This window comes from Oncorhynchus keta, chromosome 18 (genome assembly GCF_023373465.1).
Source record: "Oncorhynchus keta strain PuntledgeMale-10-30-2019 chromosome 18, Oket_V2, whole genome shotgun sequence".
NCBI lineage: Eukaryota > Metazoa > Chordata > Actinopteri > Salmoniformes > Salmonidae > Oncorhynchus > Oncorhynchus keta.
In genome coordinates, this window is record NC_068438.1 from 40,636,905 (window position 1) to 40,644,108 (window position 7,204).

At 48.8% G+C, this 7,204-nt stretch overlaps 2 long non-coding RNA genes across 22 annotated transcripts; both read right to left on the reverse strand.

Moving 5' to 3' along the window:
* Positions 1-247: 247 nt before the first annotated feature.
* Positions 248-3,549, reverse strand: LOC127908801 (uncharacterized). 21 transcript variants are annotated; one of them, XR_008068497.1, is made up of 7 exons: positions 3,407-3,549; positions 2,905-3,034; positions 2,749-2,772; positions 2,432-2,517; positions 2,134-2,243; positions 1,764-1,951; positions 248-1,545 (listed from the first exon to the last, which is right to left on the reverse strand). It is a non-coding gene; the product is annotated as an uncharacterized LOC127908801 (long non-coding RNA). The 21 variants fall into 21 exon arrangements; XR_008068501.1 differs by having other exon boundaries at positions 2,749-2,794; XR_008068491.1 differs by having other exon boundaries at positions 2,749-2,838; positions 2,883-3,034.
* A 693-nt stretch (positions 3,550-4,242) lies between these two features.
* On the reverse strand, positions 4,243-5,000 carry LOC127908802 (uncharacterized). Its single transcript, XR_008068505.1, has 3 exons — positions 4,923-5,000; positions 4,671-4,814; positions 4,243-4,310 (listed from the first exon to the last, which is right to left on the reverse strand). It is a non-coding gene; the product is annotated as an uncharacterized LOC127908802 (long non-coding RNA).
* Between the last annotated feature and the right edge of the window lie 2,204 nt (positions 5,001-7,204).

Sequence of the window (7,204 nt, forward strand, 5' to 3'; positions counted from 1 at the left end):
GACTTTGTAGAGTGGTGTGAGGAACATCATGGCCCGGTCCTAGATGACTTTGTAGAGTGGTGTGAGGAACATCATGGCCCGGTCCTAGATGACTTTGTAGAGTGGTGTGAGGAACATCATGGCCCGGTCCTAGATGACTTTGTAGAGTGGTGTGAGGAACATCATGTCCCGGTCCAAGATGACTTTGTAGAGTGGTGTGAGGAACATCATGTCCCGGTCCAAGATGACTTTGTAGAGTGGTGAACATCATGTCCCGGTCCAAGATGACTTTGTAGAGTGGTGTGAGGAACATCATGGCCCGGTCCTAGATGACTTTGTAGAGTGGTGTGAGGAACATCATGGCCCGGTCCTAGATGACTTTGTAGAGTGGTGTGAGGAACATCATGGCCCGGTCCTAGATGACTTTGTAGAGTGGTGTGAGGAACATCATGGTCCCGGTCCTAGATGACTTTGTAGAGTGGTGTGAGGAACATCATGGCCCGGTCCTAGATGACTTTGTAGAGTGGTGTGAGGAACATCATGGCCCGGTCCTAGATGACTTTGTAGAGTGGTGTGATGAATCACACTCGGTCCTCAATACCAACAAGACCAAAGAGATGTGCATTGACTTCAGGAAGTGTACAACACCTACCTCTGCAACATCTATCAGAGGTCAGGATATAGAAATCGTAGAGGAATATAAATATCTGGGTGTCATTCTGGACAATAAGCTTCAGTGGAGTAAATGTACAGACCTGATCTACAAAAAGAGCCAACAGAGACTGTACTTTCTAAAACACTTGGGTTCTTTTAATATAGACTGTACTATGCTGACTCTGTTTTTCAAATCCTTTATTGAGAGTATTTTAACTTTTGGTGTTGTTTGTTGGTTTGGCAATGCCACTGTCAGACAGAAAAATATGCTGAGAAGGATTATTACCACAGCAAGCAAGGTACTTGGAGTCAGACAGGCCTGGATGAGGGGTTATTAACATGGTCTTTAAGGTCAGGGCCCTCCGTAAGGCTCACAAAATCCTTTTAGACCCAAGCCACCCCCTGTACCTGGAGTTTGAATTACTCCCCTCTGGGCGCAGGTATAGGGCACCCCTCAGCAGGAAAAACAGAACGAGACAATCTTTTGTGCCAGGTGTGATATCCCTCCTGAATAGCTCGGGAGAATGTTCCCATTGACCCATAAGGCCAGCAGGCTAGTCTTTTCTTCTTTAAATGTTTTTATGTTTTATTTCTTACTATTATTATTTTTATTGGTGCGTGACTGTTATAAAAGTTGTTTTGTATTTAAACAACACTTTGAATGTGTACATGACACTGCAACAGAATTTCCACATGGGGACAATAAAGTAATTAAGTAAGTAAGTAATACACACACCTGGGGTAACACTAATACACACCTGGGGTAACACTAATACACACCTGGGGTAACACTAATACACACATGGGGTAACACTAATACACACATGGGGTAACACTAACACACACCTGGGGTAACACGAACACACACCTGGGGTAACACAAACACACACCTGGGGTAACACAAACACACACCTGGGGTAACACTAACACACACCTGGGGTAACACTAACACACACCTGGGGTAACACTAACACACCTGGGGTAACACTAATACACACCTGGGGTAACACTAATACACACCTGGGGTAACACTAATACACACCTGGGGTAACACTAATACACACCTGGGGTAACACTAACACACACCTGGGGTAACACTAACACACACCTGGGGTAACACTAACACACACCTGGGGTAACACAAACACACACCTGGGGTAACACAAACACACACCTGGGGTAACACAAACACACACCTGGGGTAACACAAACACACACCTGGGGTAACACAAACACACACCTGGGGTAACACAAACACACCTGGGGTAACACTAATACACACCTGGGGTAACACCCACCTGGGGTAACACTAACACACCTGGGGTAACACTAATACACACCTGGGGTAACACAAATACACACCTGGGGTAACACTAACACACCTGGGGTAACACAAACACACCTGGGGTAACACTAATACACACCTGGGGTAACACCCACCTGGGGTAACACCCACCTGGGGTAACACTAATACACACCTGGGGTAACACTAATACACACCTGGGGTAACACTAATACACACCTGGGGTAACACTAATACACACCTGGGGTAACACTAACACACACCTGGGGTAACACTAACACACACCTGGGGTAACACTAATACACACCTGGGGTAACACTAACACCCACCTGGGGTAACACTAACACACCTGGGGTAACACTAACACACCTGGGGTAACACTAACACACACCTGGGGTAACACTAACACACCTGGGGTAACACTAACACACCTGGGGTAACACTAACACACCTGGGGTAACACTAACACACACCTGGGGTAACACTAACACACACCTGGGGTAACACTAACACACACCTGGGGTAACACTAATACACACCTGGGGTAACACTAACACACACCTGGGGTAACACTAACACACCTGGGGTAACACTAACACACCTGGGGTAACACTAACACACACCTGGGGTAACACTAATACAATATAATATAATATATGCCATTTAGCAGACGCTTTTATCCAAAGCGACTTACAGTCATGTGTGCATACATTCTACGTATGGGTGGTCCCGGGATCGAACCCACTACCCTGGCGTTACAAGCGCCATGCTCTACCAACTGAGCTACAGAAGGACCTCTAACCCTAACACACACCTGGGGTAACACTAATACACACCTGGGGTAACACTAACACACACCTGGGGTAACACTAACACACACCTGGGGTAACACTAACACACACCTGGGGTAACACTAACACACACCTGGGGTAACACTAATACACACCTGGGGTAAAACTAACACACACCTGGGGTAACACTAACACACACCTGGGGTAACACTAACACACACCTGGGGTAACACTAATACACACCTGGGGTAACACTAACACACACCTGGGGTAACACTAACACACACCTGGGGTAACACTAACACACCTGGGGTAACACTAACACACACCTGGGGTAACACTAACACACCTGGGGTAACACTAACACACCTGGGGTAACACAAACACACCTGGGGTAACACTAACACACAGCTGGGGTAACACTAACACACCTGGGGTAACACTAATACACACCTGGGGTAACACTAACACACCTGGGGTAACACTAACACACACCTGGGGTAACACACACCTGGGGTAACACACACCTGGGGTAACACTAACACACACCTGGGGTAACACTAACACCCACCTGGGGTAACACTAACACCCACCTGGGGTAACACTAACACACACCTGGGGTAACACTAACACACACCTGGGGTAACACTAACACACCTGGGGTAACACTAATACACACCTGGGGTAACACTAACACACACCTGGGGTAACACTAACACACCTGGGGTAACACTAATACACACCTGGGGTAAAATGTATGCGTTGGTATGTGTATCTGCAGCAAATGTGTGTGTGCATCGTGTGTAGCTGTGTGTGTGTGCATTGTGTGTTGATGTGTGTGCAATGTGTGTAGCTGTGTGTGTGTGCATCGTGTGTTGATGTGTGTGCATCGTGTGTAGCTAGCTGTGTGTGTGTGCATCGTGTGTTGATGTGTGTGCATCGTGTGTAGCTAGCTGTGTGTGTGTGTGCATCGTGTGTAGCTGTGTTTGTGTGCATTGTGTGTAGTTGTGTGTGTGCATCGTGTGTAGCTGTGTGTGTGTGCATCGTGTGTGTTGTGTCTCAAAGGTTATTCTTTTCACTTACTTGTGATGATCTAGTTTAGTATAAAATGTTGTGAATCTAAAAATGGCTGTTTAAAGGATGACCTTGTAGCCTTACAAACCCCACTGAGCATGTGCTGCAGAAACACTTGAAAGGAGACCATATCAGAAAGCTGTGTGATACCGTAGGTCAGGTAAAAAATGGCCATTTAACTGGTGTTACCTGGGCCTATCCCATACCCTGACCCTACTGATCTGGTGTTAACTGGACCTAGCCCCTACCCTACTGATCTGGTGTTAACTGGGCCTATCCCCTACCCTACTGATCTGGTGTTAACTGGACCTAGCCCCTACCCTGATGATCTGGTGTTAACTGGGCCTAGCCCCTACCCTGATGATCTGGTGTTAACTGGGCCTATCCCCTACCCTACTGATCTGGTGTTAACTGGACCTATCCCCTACCCTGATGATCTGGTGTTAACTGGACCTAGCCCCTACCCTACTGATCTGGTGTTAACTGGACCTAGCCCCTACCCTACTGATCTGGTGTTAACTGGACCTAGCCCCTACCCTGACGACCTGGTGTTAACTGGGCCTAGCCCCTACCCTACTGATCTGGTGTGAACTAGGCCTATCCCCTACCCTGACGACCTGGTGTTAACTAGGCCTATCCCCTACCCTACTGATCTGGTGTTAACTGGACCTAGCCCCTACCCTGACGACCTGGTGTTAACTGGACCTAGCCCCTACCCTGACGACCTGGTGTTAACTGGACCTAGCCCCTACCCTGACGACCTGGTGTTAACTGGACCTAGCCCCTACCCTGATGATCTGGTGTTAACTGGGCCTAGCCCCTACCCTGACGACCTTGTGTTAACTGGACCTAGCCCCTACCCTGACGACCTGGTGTTAACTGGACCTAGCCCCTACCCTGACGACCTGGTGTTAACTGGACCTAGCCCCTACCCTACTGATCTGGTGTTAACTGGACCTAGCCCCTACCCTACTGATCTGGTGTTAACTGGACCTAGCCCCTACCCTGCTGATCTGGTGTTAACTGGACCTAGCCCCTACCCTGCCGACCTGGTGTTAACTGGACCTAGCCCCTACCCTGACGACCTGGTGTTAACTGGACCTAGCCCCTACCCTGACGACCTGGTGTTAACTGGACCTAGCCCCTACCCTACTGATCTGGTGTTAACTGGACCTAGCCCCTACCCTGACGACCTTGTGTTAACTGGGCCTATCCCCTACCCTGACGACCTGGTGTGAACTGGGCCTAACCCCTACCCTGACGACCTGGTGTTAACTGGACCTAGCCCCTACCCTGATGATCTGGTGTTAACTGGACCTAGCCCCTACCCTGACGACCTGGTGTTAACTGGACCTAGCCCCTACCCTGACGACCTGGTGTTAACTGGACCTAGCCCCTACCCTGACGACCTGGTGTTAACTGGACCTAGCCCCTACCCTGACGACCTGGTGTTAACTGGACCTAGCCCCTACCCTGACGACCTGGTGTTAACTGGACCTAGCCCCTACCCTGACGACCTGGTGTTAACTGGACCTAGCCCCTACCCTGACGACCTGGTGTTAACTGGACCTAGCCCCTACCCTGACGACCTGGTGTTAACTAGGCCTAACCCCTACCCTGACGACCTGGTGTTAACTAGGCCTATCCCCTACCCTGACGACCTGGTGTTAACTAGGCCTATCCCCTACCCTGACGACCTGGTGTTAACTAGGCCTAGCCCCTACCCTGACGACCTGGTGTTAACTAGGCCTATCCCCTACCCTGACGACCTGGTGTTAACTGGACCTAGCCCCTACCCTGACGACCTGGTGTTAACTGGGCCTAGCCCCTACCCTGACGACCTGGTGTTAACTGGACCTATCCCCTACCCTGACGACCTGGTATTAACCGGAGATGTAGTGGTAAAAAACATTGGTAGTAAAGTCACAATACCTATTACTTTCAATCAGTGGTGTAGTGGAGGGTATACGCAGGTATACGCCAAATACCCACCTTCAGTGGGCATTGTGTATACTCACTTCTTAATCCCCACTGATACATACAGTGGGGAGAATAAGTATTTGATACACTGCCGATTTTGCAGGTTTTCCTACTTACAAAACATGTAGAGGTCTGTCATTTTTATCATAGGTACACTTCAACTGTGAGAGACGGAATCTGAAACAAAAATCCAGAAAATCACATTGTATGATTTTTAAGTAATTAATTTGCATTTTATTGCATGACATAAGTATTTGATCACCTACCAACCAGTAAGAATTCCGGCTCTCACAGACCTGTTAGTTTTTCTTTAAGAAGCCCTCCTGTTCTCCACTCATTACCTGTATTAACTGCACCTGTTTGAACTCGTTACCTGTATAAAAGACACCTGTCCACACACTCAATCAAACAGACTCCAACCTCTCCACAATGGCCAAGACCAGAAAGCTGTGTAACGACATCAGGGATAAAATTGTAGACCTGCACAAGGCTGGGATGGGCTACAGGACAATAGGCAAGCAGCTTGGTGAGAAGGCAACAACTGTTGGCGCAATTATTAGAAAATGGGAGAAGTTCAAGATGATGGTCAATCACCCTCGGTCTGGGGCTCCATGCAAGATCTCACCTCGTGGGGCATCAATGATCATGAGGAAGGTGAGAGATCAGCCCAGAAATACACGCCATGACCTGGTCAATGACCTGAAGAGAGCTGGGACCACAGTCTCAAAGAAAACCATTAGTAACACACTACGCCGTCATGGATTAAAATCCTGCAGCATATGCAAGGTCCCCCTGCTCAAGCCAGCGCATGTCCAGGCCCGTCTGCAGTTTGCCAATGACCATCTGGATGATCGAGAGGAGGAATGGGAGAAGGTCATGTGGTCTGATGAGACAAAAATAGAGCTTTTTGGTCTAAACTCCACTTGCCGTGTTTGGAGGAAGAAGAAGGATGAGTACAACCCCAAGAACACCATCCCAACCATGAAGCATGGAGGTGGAAACATCATTCTTTGGGTATGCTTTTCTGCAAAGGGGACAGGACGACTGCACCGTTATGAGGGGAGGATGGATGGGGCCATGTATCGCGAGATCTTGGCCAACAACCTCCTTCCCTCAGTAAGAGCATTGAAGATGGGTCGTGGCTGGGTCTTCCAGCATGACAATGACCCGAAACACACAGCCAGGGCAACTAAGGAGTGGCTCCGTAAGAAGCATCTCAAGGTCCTGGAGTGGCCTCGCCAGTCTCCAGACCTGAACCCAATAGAAAATCTTTGGAGGGAGCTGAAAGTCCGTATTGCCCAGTGACAGCCCCGGAACCTGAAGGATCTGGAGAAGGTCTGTATGGAGGAGTGGGCCAAAATCCCTGCTACAGTGTATGCAAACCTGGTCAAGAACTACAGGAAACGTATGATCTCTGTAATTG